General features: G+C 44.0%; 1 protein-coding gene across 1 annotated transcript in view; it reads right to left on the reverse strand.

Annotated features, from left to right (window-relative positions):
- The window catches only part of DNAI3 (dynein axonemal intermediate chain 3), a 2,012,519-nt gene that overhangs the window by 1,482,551 nt on the left and 512,412 nt on the right, over nt 1–17,556 (reverse strand). The window lies entirely within an intron of this gene.

The raw sequence follows: 17,556 nt of genomic DNA on the forward strand, positions 1-17,556 counted from the left end.
ATACTGTACATAAGATCTCAAATGTCCCACGCTTTTCCAAAGGTGGCCAGCATTATGCCCTTATAGCAGGTGAAATAAGGCTACGTTTTACAAGATTCAATAAGAGACAAGCGGAAAAGTTATGCAGCCTCTGAAGTAGATATCTGGGAATCAAGGGCAATCCTATCAACAAATGGAGATGTGACTGGAGTAGGGTCTGAATGCGCTTTTGCATGCTAGGGTTGGGCTAAGCAAAGAAAGAAAATCTCTGTCTCATTTTGAGATCAAAGAACTGAGTCTTAACTGCCGGAGGATCTGTGGAGCTAGAGATAAGTCACTGTCTAAAATCACAAACATATTTTTAATTGAGAGGTATGGCGATGGGCATTTACTTAAAGATGAAGACCATAATAAGTTGCGATCATGGACTGGAGAACCAACCACCATGATCTGTGTTTTGTTGTTAAGCATAATAAAGTAATGTAAGGAAGGCATGGTATCAATAGTAGACACAGATACAATGGATACAAGTTTCAAAAAACCTTTATTTAGTAATTTGGTTGGGTTGGTAGAATTCCTAACTGGCCCTAACTCTAGAATGGGAGTAATCTCGACCATTAAATAAATAACAAACCGTCCAAGACAATCTAGTCAACATTAAAGCGCCTATACTAAGAAAACCTAACCTTGCCCTCCTTCTCACAATGACAAACGTGATAAGGGAATTCAAAAGGAAAATAGAGTTTCAAAAGAAATGACATCATGGCTTTAAATAACAACTTTCTTACCACGTTAAGCGCCACAGGGTCTAGAAAGTTTCCTAAAATTATAGGTGGAAGGCACATCTCTTTCAGTCATGCACACTTTTGGTTACTCGTACAGTTTAACAGTTCAGGCTTGGGTTTCAACTAGTTCAATCACTTCCTTAGGCTTTGTCTGCCTTGTTATAAATATACAGTTCAATTATTTTACATTTACTATACAGGCTTCCCTCTGTCGGGCTCGAGATGCTCTTTCACTTTGTGGGGGTTCTGTGGGAAACCAGAGGGTGTCTCACCCGCTAGATCCCAGGGATTTCGCTCTCATGTGACCAGGGCACGGCCATCGCCTATAGATCCAGACCCTGGCGGTGGATCAGTGCGGGAGGATGACCTGGGTGAGGGGTCTTCAGGGAGCGGGGTGAGGCAGCCGATGGTGAGACACAGCATTCCCCCCTTTTTTGTTAAGCTACCCAATCCTATTTTGAAGGATCTTTCGAGGTCAAAACTCCCTCCCCCTTTTTGCACAAACACTGGGCCGAGGAAGATGGTGACAGAGTAACAAGACTAACCCTCATACATCGTACAGGACATGTCCCGTTAATAGGGTGAGGCGAAGTCAGGCACTTGTCTTGAAGTGAATACACATGATAGCAGTCAGCTCTGCTCACACGGATAAAAGGCAACACCTATAGACATACTGAGAGCAAGGCGAACACGAGTACGGGCAGGACAATCCGTGCAAAGGCAAACCTACTGGAGCAGAGCGACCAACCAAGGGACAAGAGTAGTGGGTCGAAAACCCCAAGAGTTCCCTACTGGAGGAGGTTGCCTCTGAAAGGCCATGAAAGACACATGGAGCGTCCAGATCCCGCAAGTGAAGACTGCATTGTGTTGCAAGGACTCCAGCGACTCTCCTGGGTGAACGGCAGAGTTGGGGAAGCATGGCCAAGCCTGTGGTACTAACCTTGACTCGTGAATGGGAAATCGTAAAACCAAGAGAGAAACACACACAGCCGGTGAGTTGGCAAGCGACCTGAGAGACCAGTGTGTGTTAAAGAAAGTTTGAAGTGGCAACATTGCATCACAAGTGAAGGTTGCATGTGTGTCGATAAGATGCGAAGAAAGGCAGACCTGTGAATGAACTTTTGAAGTAATGACAGCTGTGAAATCAGCGATACTGAGTAACACAGTGGTCCGGTAAAAGGAAGTAGCCCACTCGAATGTCTCTGTGAAAGGCATATTGTTTGTACCGATAAAAGTAAATCAAATGCAAAAATGAAATAAGAAAAATTAACCCTGAGAGACGGGGAGAGCAAAAAGCTGAAAAAGTGAACTTTGAGTCGAAGTGGTCCTGCTGAGGTCTGTAAAGAAAGCCACGCACATTTGAAGGTCTTCGACATCCAAAAGCAGCATGAGCACAATTGAGGGAGACCCGAAGTGTAATAAGCGTGGGAAAGGGAGCCCCCTTTCAAGTATTGTTGAACTTTGTTGTGAAAGGTCGGATCCCGACAGAGGGGGATCTACGTGAAATGTGTTTGTGAAGGGGCCTGAGCCCGACAGAGGGGCACCCATGTGAACTGTGTTTTGAAGAGGTCTGAGCCCGACAGAGGGGTACCTACGTGAACTTTTTGTTGAAACATTATTTGGTAGTGGAAACAGAGGTTTGAACGTGGAAGGCCAGGTGGGCCTTGATCCATGTTTTGGAACTGTTTATTTTACTGAGAACCCGAGCCAGAGTGTGTCATCCTGTCTACAACAACTGCCTTACTCTGTGTTGTCTAACAGAGGGAGGGGAGCTGAATCAGCTACCTTTGTTAATTTGAACACTGATTTTACCTTTGCATACCTTTCCCCATTATACACTTTTTTGGACAAGAGATAGGGCAGGCATTAGGTTTTGTTAGCATAAGCCATTTTGATTTGACGGACACTACGAGGAATGTATTGTTTATCGTTTGATGGCCAAGACTACTCCCATCTTAGTTATAGGGCAGAATAGGAGTTTTCCTATCACAGAAACTTCAATAAAGGTTTTTACAAATTATAACTGTTGTGTCTGTGTCATACTTGAGACACCATGTCTCCCCTACATATGGTGTCAGAGAGGGATATGACTCAAATCAAACAAATTGGGGGACCCTAAAATTCCAGAAACTTAGAGAGCCTTAGACCCCTCTACCGCCACAAAAGAATCCATAGACGTTGATATTTGTAGAAGCCGAGAAGCCACTATCCCTCCTGGGAAAAGAGTGAGGATTGCCACGGACTTAGACTTGATACCCCCTGCGGGTTGTTATATAAGATTGGCCCCAAAATCTGGCCTGGAAGTTTGGCCTGGATGTCCTAGCAGGCGTTATAGAGCCAGACTTTCGTGGAGACAAACATTCTCTTACAGAACCATGGTAAAACCCTGTTTGAAATACACTGTGGGGACAAAATTCTGCTGGGAATTCTTGAGAAGGCTCAATTTCCCTGTTTTAAGGAACAAAGTGAAATAGAGGAAACAGAGGAGGTAGCTTAGGCTTTGGAGAGCCCGATGAGACACGTGTCCCTGAGGCAAAAAGGGAAGAGTAACCTACCATCCTTCTTGATCGAGCCATCGCCCAGAGAAATGATCCAGCACTTGCAGAGGCTTTCTTACAAGTGAGTCCCGAGGGAGAAGGACAAGAAAAGGGGAGCCACTTCTTCTTTCTGAAACAGGGATTGCTTTATGGAAGGGAAACCTCCAGAGAATGCCTAAGTAAAACTCAGTTATTAATACCCAAAACCCATTGCATGATCGTGGTAGAGATTGCACCCTCTCATTTGCAGGGGGCATTTAGGGCAGTTGTCTAAAACCCAAACTCAAATTAGTGGGAAATTCTACTGGCCATTTATCCATGCTGACAAAAAGAACTTCATTCAGACATGTGAAATGTGCAGGAAAACCAGCTTGCATATTTCCTTACCTGCCCCTCTAAACCCATTACCGATAATAGAAGTCAGTTTCTCCCGAATTGGGATGGAGATCATTGGACTGTTGGAAATGTCCAGACTGAGTAATAAATATGTTCTCGTAATGGTTGATTATGCTACCCAGTACCCAGAAGCCTTTCCCATGCGGAACAACACCGCCCAGCAAATTTTAAAACAACTACTACCATTCTTTTCTAGGGTTGGTTTCCACAAGGAAATTCTGATGGATCAGGGATCCAATTTCATGAGTAAGTTTATGGGTGAAGTCAAGGAATTACTACACGTTGCGGCCTTAAGTACCTCAGTTTACCACCCCCAAATGGACGGATTGGTAGAGCAATGTAACAAAACCCTTAAAATGATTTTGAGAAAATTGGTAGATGGGGATGTGAAGGACTGGGATTGCATGATCCCATGGGCCCTATTTGAGTAAGAAAGACCCCTCCGGCATCCACTACATTATCAACTATTGAGCTACTCTACGATAGAGAACCAAGAGTTATCTTAGACATGCTCTAGGAGATCTGGGAAGAGGGAGAAGAGGCACCCATTCATCTCTCATAGACAGCTACCGGATTGAAAGAGCACATGAAACTCGTCTGCAGTCTAGTCCATACTCACATGTAGAAAGCTCAAGCCCAAAAGAAGCCTAGTAGTACAAGAAATGTAGGATCTTTCTAAGACTCCAGCCTAGAACAACACACAGCGTCCGATCGATCGTGTTCGATCAGACGCTGTGTGTTGTTCTAGGCTGGAGTCTTCAAAAGCAATAAGGAAACCGAGCGAGGTGGATCCTTACACGCGATCTCACGTTGGTGTGGAGTTTCTCCTTTGTCGGAAAGAGTGCAGTCAAATTCACATAACACTGCAGTCCATAAAGGCCAATAACCAGCAGGAATTAAGTTCCTAACACAGTCTGTGATATCCGAATAAACCAGAGTTGATCTGTGAATACTCGACGATAAGAATAAAGTCCTGCCATGGCTATGATTAAGCCGCTTTTGAGCTCATGTCCATCCAGGATATTTTACTAAACCTGTTACGGGGGATTTGAAAGAGGTGCCCATCACTTGGAAATAAATTGTCTGTCCTGAAGAAGGCCATTGGGTGTAGAGACACTAGGGATAGTGTTCTAATCTCCACAAAAGGCCGAAACATGTCGACACATGACAATAGACTTATGAATTGATAAAGTCTTGTATCTTTAAACTGCTTAAGTGAACATAGTGGTTTCCATTAATGCAATTAACCCCTTAAAGATGATACTGTTTTTAAGAATAGATTGAGAAGATCATGTATTATTGATTTAGTTTGATTGATATATATGTTGTCTTGCTGTCTCTCTTTTTTAATTTTTCAAAATTGGTCTTAAAAATCAATAAATTCATATGGACTTATTTAAGAATGGTAATGTTTTAGTGTTTGTTGAATGTATATGGGTGGGATGGTTCTTTTCCTTCACAAAGTATTTGATATTGTTCACATGAATTTGGCTCACCTATTTCTGAGGTGGAAGCAATAATTAAGATAATACTGTAAATCACCAAGCCTGGCCTGTATAGACATTGAGCAGGGTAGTCAGTTGTCTCGTTCTAGTATAGTGCTTTAGTTTCGTCTCCAGTTTTGAGATACTGACCCCCCTAAACAAAAAATGTTGGGAAGATTACCTTTGTAGAGGTAGCCTTTTAAGGAAAAGACAGCTTTCTCGACAGCAATGGGACTATTCCAGTTTAAAGTCCTTCCTTTTGGACTGCATGGGGCCCCAGCCACTTTCCAATGACTTATGGACAGGCTATTACAGCCCTACCCCGATTTCTGTGGGGCCTATATTGATGATAGTCATTTATAGTATGACTTGGGAGGACCAACTTTTTCATCTGTCTATTATTATGAGAACCCTCAGAGAGGCCGGCTTAACTGCTACTCCATCCAAATGTAAGATGGCTCAATCAGCCATGAAATACCTAGGCTTCTTTTTAGGGAATGGCACTGTCCAGCCCCAGCAAGAAAAAGTGAAAGCCGTCCTAGATGCTCCCATAACCAAGACCAAGAGAGACCTCAGGGCATTCCTAGGATTGATCGATTATTACCGTAGGTTTTTCCCACAATTTTCAAATAGAACAGCCACATTAACAGACAAGCTAAGAAATTTAATTGGAATGATGAGAACGATGTATGCTACAATAACTGAAAACAAAGCTTGTGTCAAAACCCAATCCTAAAAGTAGTAGACCTTTCTAAAGAATTTGTAATAAAAATTGATGCCTCTCTCACAAGGTTAGGAGCAGTTTTATCGCAAGTATGCGATGGATTAGAACACCCCCATCCTATTCACTAGTCAAACTCTTCCCACATGAGAAGAACTTCTCTGTATTGGAATCAGAGGCCTTTACCATCAAATGGGCAATTGTCCATCTAAGATACTATCTTTTAGGGAGGAAGTTCACATTTGTCACCAACCACTCACCTTTAGTATGTATAAGTCAACGAAAGGACTGTAACCCTTCAGTCATGTGATGGATCTTAGACCTGCATCCCTACTGGTTCACTGCAGAACAACGAAAAGGTAAAGAACAAGAGAACATTGATTTCCTTTCCTGGTTTCCCTATGAAAAAGTTGCGGCTACATTGCATAGGGCAAGGGTATGTGAGAAACCAGAGAGTGTCTCACCCGCTAGTCCCCGGGGATCTCTCTCACAGGTGGCCATGGCACGGCCATCAACCTTTGGATCCAGACCTTGGGGGTGGACCAGTGCAGGAGGATCACCTGGGTGAGGGGTCTTCGGGGAGTGGGGGTGAGGCAGCCAATCGCAAGACACAGTATTCCCCCCTTTTTTGTTTATCTACCCATCCTAATTTGTAGGATATTCCAAAGTGCCAACTCCCCCCTGTCCCTTTTTACATAAACACTGGGCCGAGGAAGAGGGTGATAGAGTAACAAGACTAACTCTCATACATGCTACTGGACATGTCCCGTTAATCGGGTAAGGCAAAGTCATACACCTGACACCAATTAGCTCTCCTCACACGGATAAAAGGCAACACCTAAATACACACTCTGAGCCAGGCAAAACAAGAGTACGGGCAGGATGTCTGGGGCAAATGTACTGGAACAGAGCGACCAACCACGGGACAAGAGTAGCGTGTCAAAAACCCCAAGAGTTCCCTACTGGAGGTCCTTGCCTCCAACAGACCACGAAAGACACGCAGAGGAGGCCAGATCTCACAAATGAAGACTGCATTGTGTGACTCAATGATGCCAGCGACCCTCTCGATGAACGGCAGAGTTGGGGAGGCGAGGCCAAGGCTGTGGTAAAAACCTTGACTCGTGAAAAGGAAATCGCAAAACCAAGAGAGAAACGCACACAACCGGTGAGTTGGTAAGCGACCTGAGAGATTGGTGTGTGTTAAAGAAAGTTTGAATGGTAACATTGTATTGCAAGTGAAGGCAGCATGAGTGTGGATGAGACCTGAGGAAAGGCAGACCTGTGAATGAACATTTGAAGTACGGACAGCTGTGAAATCAGTGATTCTGAGTAACGGAGTAGTCCGGCGAAAGGAAGTAGCCCACTCGAAAGTCTCTGTGAAAGGTATATTGTTTGTAGCAGTAAAAGTAAATCAAAACTGCAAAAGAGAAATAATGAAAATTAACCCCGAGAGATGGGGAGAGTAAAAAACTGAAAAGTTAACTTTAAGTCAAAGTGGTCCTGAGGAGGTCTGTAAAAAAAAGCCACGCACATTTGAGTCTTCGACATCCAAAAGCGGTCTGGGCCAGATTGAGGGAGACCCGAAGTGTACTAAGCATGGGGGAGGGAGCCCCCTTGCAAGTATTGTTGAACTTTGTTGTGAAAGGTCTGATCCCGACAGAGTGGGACCGACGTGAGGTCTGAGCCCAACATAGGGCAACCCATGTGAATTGTGTTTTGAAGAGGTCTGAGCCTGACAGAGGGGGACCTATGTGAACTGTTTGTTGAAACATTATTTGAAAGTGGAAAGAGACTTGAACGTTGAGGGTCAAGTGGGACTCAGTCCACGTTTTGGCACAGTTTATTGTACTGAGAACCAAAGCCAGAGTGTGTCATCCTATCTATAAGGACAGCCTTACTCCATGTGGTCTAACGTGGGGAGGAGAGCTGAATCAGCTACCTTTATTAATTTGAACACTGATTTTTCCTTTGCATACATTTCCCCGTTATACACTTCTTTGGACAAGAGATAGGGCAGGCATTAGGTTTTGTTAGCATAGGCCATTTTGATTTGACAGGCTCTACTGGTTCATATATTTGGCCCTCTTGGCATATTCAGAGATCACATGCTTTGCTTTTCATTCATTCAGCTTTCTTTCGGGATGGCTATTGTTTTCTTGCCTTTGATTCCCAATCAACTCAGAAGACTTTTGAATGTGCAAATTTGCCTCACAGGACCACTCTGTTACTTTGTATCCATTCCTTTTACAATTCAGCAACTGCCCTTTCCATTACGTGTTTAATCGGCATACACACAACCTTCAACCGTTGAGTTACAGTTACTTTTGCTTTAAACACAAACCAGACTTTTGTTGCCTTCGATAACTCACTGGTTGTGCTAATCAGCCTTCTTTAGTCAACGCTCTTCATGCAGCAGTCAAGGCCATTTCCAATGCCTCCTCTGCTCCTCCCCAACTCTGTCGTTCACCCGGGAGGGTCTTGGGCTGCTTTCAAGTACCTTGAAGGTTTCCTTTCTCTACTCACTTGCTTTCAATCTTGGAATGCTTACGGCTTCCCGAAAGTGGCGGATTCTTGCCTGGCTTCTCTCGATCTTTGTAACTGCAGATCAGCAGCTCGGCCTTGCGACTTCCATTGCCTCATTTGCATCAGCCCGGAAAGAGCTGTTGCTTCTCGTACCCATTATCGCTCAGAGTGTGGCTGTGCGTGCCTACTTTTATTCATCTGAACGGGAGTATTAACAAGTGGCAGGTGTATATAGTTAGAGTTATGTGCCTGACTCTGCCTGGCCTAATTACAGGGACAGAGCCAGTGCAAGTCAGTGGAGGTAATATGCCTGACCTTATTCCTCACCTTCCTTGGCTCAGAAGGGGTTGTCAATGTAACGTGGGGTGGAATTATGGGAGTTGTAGTTTCCCATAAAATAAGCAGTGATAGGTGTTAGATGGGTTGTGGAAATAAGGGAATACCATGTTTCACCATCAGATGATTCACCCCACTCCCTGAGGACCCCCTACCCAGGTGACCCTCCCTTGCTTGTCCACCCCCAGGGTCGGGATCCAAAACTGATGGGCTGTCCCATGCCACCTGAGTACGGGATCCCTGGGGACTAGGTTGTGAAACACCCTCTGGTTTTTCACAGTAAACACTCATTCAAACATCCACAAATATGGTTCGTAATCCGAATGGGCTGCCTTGCTTGCTAAAGATGGTGTTAGCTACAGAATAATCTGGGTGTCATCTGCATAACTAAAGAGGTTAAAGCCAAAGGATTAAATCAGCTGTGCTAATGGGCAGAGAAGGCATTGTATAGTATTGTGGAGAGGGCTGACCCCTGCGCCACCCACCCTTTTACTAGTGTGGGTTCAGAGAGAAAGGGAGGCATGCTTATTCTTTGTCAGCATTTGGAGAGGCAAGAGGAGACCCACTTAAATGTGGTGTCAGATTCTCCCAGGGCTACATGGCTCCCCGCATTGTAGGCTACTGAGAGGTTTAACAGCACCAGAACTACTTCTCCTGTGTCTCTGATAGAGCACAGGACATTGAGGGCTGCTCTCGGTACTGACTCAGCACCATTCCTGGCCTGGAAACAAACCTGAAAGTGGCCCACTATGATGATGTTGTCCAGAAAGGCCTGGATTTCAACAATCAGAGTGGACTCCAGTGTCATGGGCAGATATGACGAGTTAGATATAGGGTTTCTGACATGGGTCGGTAGCATCCACAGAAGCTTATTACCATTAAGGGACTCATTATTGCTCCACTAAATGAGCTAAGAACAATTCCCTGGTTGTAGCTCTTGCTGATGGCCATACATAAGGGTGGTTGTTGGGTTAGTTGCTTGGAATATCCTCTTTGGAAGATATACAACAGAGAACATGAAACTTAACTTGCAACAATTTGAGAAGACACATTTATCAACAGTAACTAGAGTAAAAGCATTAAGGGTAGCCATTTTAAAAGGGAAGTGCAGGGTGAAAGTTCATATCTTAGGATTTCAGATTGTCATGAATTTCCTCGTAAATATTTGCAATTTTCTCCTCAATGATGGGGGGTCAGACCATTACATAGCTGCTGACTCAGCTCAATCTTAGACTATATAAAGGCTGGATGAATATAGCACTTAAGTAGCTGCAAGAGGCCTTATTAGGTGTGTGTTGTCTCTGAACAGCTGTGTGTGAAAACATTTTTGGGCTGAGAATATCATAGCCTTGCTAAATTGTGAGATCCCAATGAAGTATTTCTGGTGCACATGAAATATAAAAAAAACATTAAACATATTTGTGGAGTTTGTAAGCCAATATTACAATAACAAAAGCTCTATTATCTCAAAAAAGGGCAACTTCACATCCCTGTAAGTTATACTTCTACACCATTGCTATTTACCATAGATTAACATGCCGTTATTATTCCCCATTATCAGGCTGGAAATACACTGTTCAATTAAATAAGCTTGATAAAGGTAACAATTTTCTTTTCAGTAAACCAAGTACCTTGTTTTCGGACATTTCCTTGTAAGCCAATTTTCTATTAAAGTGCTTTGGTTCAATAAAAACCTTTTAACACTAAAAAAATGCACATATATATATATATATATTTCGAAGAAAAGAAGTTATCGCACTTCTCCCAGAGTGAGACGGCACTCGCCAAGTTACAGCCGTATGCCAATTCGTAGAATTGCTTCAAGTCAGCCCATCACACAACAACGTATGTATTTCTTATATCCAGTTTTATTTAGGCATTGGTAAAAACAGATTCACCATGGTACTATATATATATATATATATAATAAACATCTTCAATATTTTTAAAAATTCCTAATTAATCATGGAAACATTCAATATTAAAATTCACAATGCTTTAATATCCATTATACTAAAACCAAAATTTTATCTTTCAGCTTTTTGATAATCTTCAGCCAAATATAGTACATATTCAAATTTAAAACAGTGCTATTTGCAGAGTAGAGCAAGACCCTTATTTGGTCAGAAACCCAATTTTGCAAGCCATAGCATATGCTAGTATATCCTTACATGTACAAACTCACAGTTTACAAATATATGTCTAGGTTTTTCCACCATTAACTCAGAGAGTCTACATTTCTGCTCTATATGGGGCGCATTACTCCAAGGCTACTTTTGCTCCACCCCCAAAATACATGTAAACATTCTAATAATGCAATAGTGCTAACCACACAATACGTCGCATAGGGTAGGAGGGGGGGTGCATGTAAATCAAAAATGTACCAAATTTGGGAATCATAGTTACACAGAGTTCTTTTCTTTCTCCAACATTTTTCATAACTTCACATGCCTTGGACCTATTGCAGCATGTTTACTTAGAATAAGACTGTCACAGACAACCACCCAACCAATAATATCCCTAGGCCTCGATTAGAAGAATTTAGACATGCTCCTTTAATAGTAAAGCAAACAAATTAGAACCTCTACAGCAACTAGAAACCCACCCGTGCAGACCTGTGGGTAAGTTACCTATCCAGGATCATTGAGAACTCGCAGTAATACCAGCAAAAATGTACGCGAAAGCTCTGGGTCCCATAACATTTGCAAACCCAACAATGTGTCAGCAAGTTTCGGGATGCTCAAACCATATATGCAAACACAACAAAGACGAGCCCAGACCTTACCACATTCCAGGGAGAAACTGCAGAAACCGAGAGAAACATTGCACAGAACTATGAGGGGTCAGCAATGAGAAGTGGACACAAAGAGCTAACTTTCTTAACATTAGGCATTTTATTAATAGAATGGGAGTTGGATGAAGGCCTAACTTTCCCTATCCTAACGTGAATTTCTCTTCTTATAAAAATAAAAGTAAAACAGGATGACCTTGTGTCTAAATGCAATCTGACCCTCACACTAACAATGCAAGGTAAATGTTTCAAAGTTCAATTTAAATAAGTGCAACAAAGCAAACATATATACTTCAACCAAAACAGTCCTTATTTCCAGGGTTTGGTTCCCTTCTCTCGGATTGGTTCAGGAAAACTATTTACAGAGTTTTGTGTCACGACCAGTCTCTTGAAATCAACCCAAATGTATCTTTTATCTAATAGTTTCTTCAGGATGGCATCACAAATGTACCTTTCAAGTATGGCAAAAGGCATATCTTTTCAAAGTTTCTTGTTGACAAAATGTTTTTTGAAACCACAACTTAACCTGACCAAGTCTCATTTATCACAACACTTCAAAGTGCGTTTCCCGGTACACTCTCCTACCAGGGAACTGCTTAACTGAAAACGCTTGATATCCTGGTTTACCCTAAGCCTGGATTTTCTCCCCTTTTGGCTCTCACAAATCCCCCTGGTGTACTCTCTTGCCAAGTATCTCTTCCCAAAAGAAGATCTCATTGCCTGATGCTCTTATCAGACTTCTTTGCAACATTCACCTTCTTCAAACTAAAAACTCTTGACATCCTGGATTACTCTCCTGCCAGGAATGTCTTCTTAGAAAAAGGTTCATTACTTGATACTCCTATCAGGACGCTCTGCAGCATTCCCTTTCTCTTTAAGTTATGTTGACTTCCGTCGTTACTTGTTCCAATTTCCCCCATACTAATATCCCATATATGAGGGGTTGTTCAAGTTCTGTCTGTCAACCCTTCTTTCAATCTCTTTTGGCTCTTGGTAAAGCTTGTTCTAGGTTTCCACCAACTGACATCTCATGTCAGGAGAATTGTACAAATGTTGCAGCTTTATTTCTCTCCCAATCTCTTTTGGCGCTTGTCAGTGCTTGCTCCAGGTTTCACCCCAACTGATATCTCATGTCAGGAGAATTGTACAAGTTTTGCCTCCTTATTTCTCTTCCAATCTCTTTTAGCTCTTGGCAATGTTCGTTCCAGGTTTCTGCCAACTGACCTCTTATGTCGGGTGAATTGCACCAGGCTTACCCCCTGTTATACTGTTACACAATCATAATCCGATGTAAAAGTAAGAAAACACTAACTTGGATCAATTGGAGCAAATTTTGCCTATAAGACCTTTCCCGCTGCACCTGAGCTCCCCCAGCTAGTATACAGCTATGGGTAACTCAGTGGCCTCAGGGAAACCCTCTGCGGAAGAAAACCCTGTGGTGATGATGTCCTCAATTCCTGTATCTTGGGAAGGCGTAGTTCTGGAGTGCAAGATGAATTCACCAACACAGGAGTCAGTGTTCAATAATTCAGGATAGTATGAGACTGCTGGAGGACCCTTGAGAGATAGAAATGGGAAGGTTAAGGTCTGCATGTAAAGCACCTAATAGGAGGGAATGTGAATGACCGTGAGTCACCCTGGAGTTGAAGGTGGACTCTGATCTTGAGACTTCTAGGTGATGAGGTGGAATATAAGGTGCCCTTTGAACTGTCCTCTGGATATAAGCTGTAAGATTCTGTGTGCTTTCTACTGAAAGCGGTGTAATTGAATCACAGGTGTTACTATGCGACTGCCCCGCATACCGGGAAAGGACCTGATCAGGTCTCGGAATTGTGTAGCGATCAATGTCCTGAAAACGTGCTGGCATTGCCTGAAGAGAACGCATCAGTGAAAGGAAAGCAAGATCCTGGGTCTGTACAAGTTGTTAAAGGGAGCGATCATTTTCAGGAGTAGTGACACGGAGTCCATTGTGCTTCTTTCCTTCATGAAAGAGGGTGGAGCTACGGCTGTGTGCACTGCAGAGACTGGAATGGCACCTGCCGCTCCATTTTATAGGAGAAGTATACTTGATGAGGCCAATTGCCCTCCAGCACCTCTACTGAGACCAAGGGACCCCATAGGGCCTAACAGTATGCCTCCTCCGAAGGGGAGGCCCCCCCAGCTTACCGGGGTGAAGTGAATGAAACTGGCACACCAGCTGAGCGGCATGAACATCAGAGGCAGACTCCCAGGACCGATCCGCCGGGGAGCAGCCCAGCCAATCAACCAAGTATTAAAGCCGGCCGCAAAAATAATGGGAATCACAAATCCCAGAGACCTCAAATTCGGGGCCCGAATCTGTAAATACAGATGGGGGACGGATACCCACTGTCCGACCAAAGCGATCCGGGACATCCTGCTTGAGCTGGGACACATGAAACACAGGGTTAATCGGGACCAAGAAGCAGGGAGAAGGAGTTGTACGGCTGCCGGACCTCTGAGCCTCACCACCTCAAAAGGGCCAAAGTACCGGGGAGCCAACTTCGAAGATACCAGATGTCTAGGAAGAAATCGAGACACCAGCCAGACACGGCCCCCAGGTCGAAACACCGGGGCTCGGGTGCAATGACTGTCAGTAAATCGTTTGTCATGTACCTGGGCCACCAGCAATGAAGAACGTGCCTGGCGATGGCCTGCCTGGACTTGATGAAAAAGACCATCTATGTCAGGAAATCGTGAAGACACCTGTGACAACCAAGGAACATATGACGGGTGGAACCTACAGGTACAAAAGAACGGGCTGGTCTTCAGAGCCACATGGGTAGCATTTTTATACGCAAATTCGGCCAAGGGGAGTAAATCCGACCAGTTGTCCTGGGCTGAAGAGATAAAACACTAAGTAACCCTCCATTGTCTGATTCAACCCCTCCGTCTGCCCATTTGTCTGCGGGTGAAACCCAGAACTCAATGCTCTTCTGATATCCAATATGGCACATACCTGCTGCCAATATCGGGAGGTGTACTGAGACCCCCTGTCTGAGATTATGGTTTCAGGCAATCCATGACAAGAAAAGATACGGTCAATGAAAATACATACCATCTGAGCAGCGGTAGGGATTCAAGGTGAAGGGATGAAATGAGCCAGTTTGGTAAAGGAATCGACTGTCACCATGACAGCAGTGAACCCATCGGAAGGAGGGAGGTCCACAATAAAATCAGTGGAAATTATCTGCCATGGGTGGGCTGGGATAGTCATCCTTACCAAACTTCACAAAGGGGGTTTGCAAGGAATTTTGGATTGCAGACAGAGTGTACAGGAGGAAACATAATCCCGGACATGCTGAGCTAAAGAGGGCCACCAAAAATGTATTTGTATTAAATCCATCGTGTTGCATACCGCTCGGTGCCCAGCTGCCTGTGTGTCGTGGCACACACGTAGAATCTCTCTGCAAATAGACTCAGTTGGTATGTAAACCTGATCATCATGAAAGTACAGATCCCCGTCTTTGCAGAGATGATGCGTTACAATGGGTGGTTGAATATCAAATTCACAAGTCCTCGTATCCTCCGTGAGTTGATGCAACAAGCTCTGGATAACATTGACAAAAATGGCCTTAGGTAACAATTGCTCTGAGCAAAACTGCGATGGTCCAATAGGGTCGTTAGGAGATAAAGCATTGGCTCAGAGATTCACTCTACCGGGAATGAAAGTGAATACAATGCTATAAGGGGAGAAAAAATTAGCCCAGCAAGTCTGCCGGCTGTTCGGGTCTGGGCGTATTGAAGAGCCTTGAGGTTGTGATGGTCTGTTCTGACCTCAACTGGGAAGGTCGCCCCTAGAAGCAAATGCCTCCACTCCTCAAAAGCTCTTTTTATGGCTAGCACTTCTTTCACCAGAACTGAGTAGTTCAGCTCAGATCCGGTGAGGGATTTTGATAAATAGGCCACTGGACATTCATCTCCTAGAGCCAACTCCTGTTAAAGAACGGCACCTATGGCATAATGTGAGGCATCAGTCTGCACAATAAACCTTTTATTTTGATCAGGAGTGATCAATATGGGTGCCTTTGTGAAATGGGATTTCAAGGCCTCGAAGGCCTCTTGTGTTTCCATGGACCAAACATAAGGAGTTCCTTTCTTTAGTAAAGCAGACAGAGGGCGAATGATATTAGAGAATCCAGGAATTAATTTCCTATAAAAATTAGCGAAGTCCAGAAATCGCTGGATGTCCTTGACAGAAGCTGGAGAAGCCCATTCCAAAATTGCAGTGAACTTGGTTGGGTCCATGGAAACGCCTTGGGAAGAAAGTACATAATCCAGGTAATGGACTTGTCTTTGATGGAATTCACATTTCTCCAGCTTACAATATAGATGTTCTCGTTGTAGGCATCCCAGTACTTCCTGCACATGTCGTACATGTTTGGTCTTCGAAGAGGAAAATACCAAAATATCATTGAATACATGCATATGGATGCATGCATAGCTCATTTACCCTTCTTCGTGTCCGTTCCTTGGGGGTTAAGGGACCATGGGCCATACTTAATTGCATTGGTTCCTCATCAGGAGTGGTCTTAACCGGGGTAGGATGAGGGTTGAAGAATGGCCGATGACTTCTAGACCGCTGTCTTTGAAGCTGCCTTTCTTGCAACCGATAGTAGAGTTACATCATAAGTGTCACCATCTCTGCTAAATTGGCGGATCTGGGGACTCAGGAACTTTGTCCTTCAAATCCTCAGAAGGTCCTCTCCTGAATAAAGTTATGAGGGTGTCACCAGGCCAAGCAAGGTCAGCCGCCATTTGCTTAAAACACGTGATGTATGTAAGAAGATCTAACAAGCCCTGTTTGAAATCTAAAATCTGTTCGTGCGAGGCAACTGTGATCTCTTGTCTTCCAAACATGGTTTTCAAACTATGTGTAAAGGCCGGATAGGATTGTTTGTCGTGAATAATGGGGTAGTCAGTCCAAGCTAATGCTGCTCCCAAGAGGTGGGAGATCAAATGTCCTACCTTATCTCGATCAGTAGGGAAAAGGAACCGTTAAATGCAAATTGCATGGTACAGGATTCCAAAAACTCCTTCAATTTGTGAGGGTTTCCAACAAACTTTCCTCCTGGCACAGGGTCTGGGTGCAATTCCGAACTCTGGGGTGCTCTAACCATCTGTTGGCAGAGAACTGCGTTCTCTTGTTTCAGAACCTGCACTTCCAAAGTCAGCAACGAGCTGCTGCATCTGATCCATGATGGTGTCTCTCTAAGTTCCTTTTTGGGTGTTACACAATCATAATCCAATGTAAAAGTAAGAAAACACTAACCTGGAGCAAATTGAGCAAATGTTGCCTGTAAGACCTTCCCCCGCTGCACCTGAGCTCCCCCAGCTACTATCCAGCTATGGGTAACTCAGTGGCCTCAGGAAAACCCTCTGGGGAAGAAAACCCTGTGGTGGTGATGTCCTCAATTCCTGTATCTTGGCAAGGCGTAGTTCCGGAGTGCAAGATCAATTCAGCAAAACGCTGTTCAATAATTCAGGATAGTATGGGACTGCTGGAGGACCCCTGAGAGGTAGAAATGGGGAAGTTAAGGTCTGCATGTAAAGCATCCAATAGGAGGGAATGTGAATGACCGTGAGTTACACTGGAGTTGAAGGTGGACTCTGATCTTAAGACTTCTAGGTGATGATGTGGAATATAAGGTGCCCCTTGAACCGTCCTCTGCATGTTAGCTGTAAGATTCTGCGTGCATTCTACTGAAAGCGGCATGATCGGAATCACAGGCGTTACTATGCGACTGCTCCGGGTACCGGCAAAGGACCTGATCCGTTCTCAGAATTGTGTAGTGAGCAATGTCCTGAAAACATGAATCTTTGCTAGGCAATGAGCTGGTGTTGCCTTAAGAGAACGCGTCGGTGAAAGGAAAGCACAAATGCAGGTCTGTAGAAGATGTGAGAGGGAGCGATCACTTGCAAGAGTAGTAGTAGTAGTAGTGTCATGTAGTCCATTGTGCTGCAGAAACTGATAACTGCTTCCTTC

The sequence above is a fragment of the Ambystoma mexicanum genome, chromosome 1q (assembly GCF_040938575.1).
Source record: "Ambystoma mexicanum isolate Mex_15411 chromosome 1q, UKY_AmexF1_1, whole genome shotgun sequence".
Taxonomy (NCBI): domain Eukaryota; kingdom Metazoa; phylum Chordata; class Amphibia; order Caudata; family Ambystomatidae; genus Ambystoma; species Ambystoma mexicanum.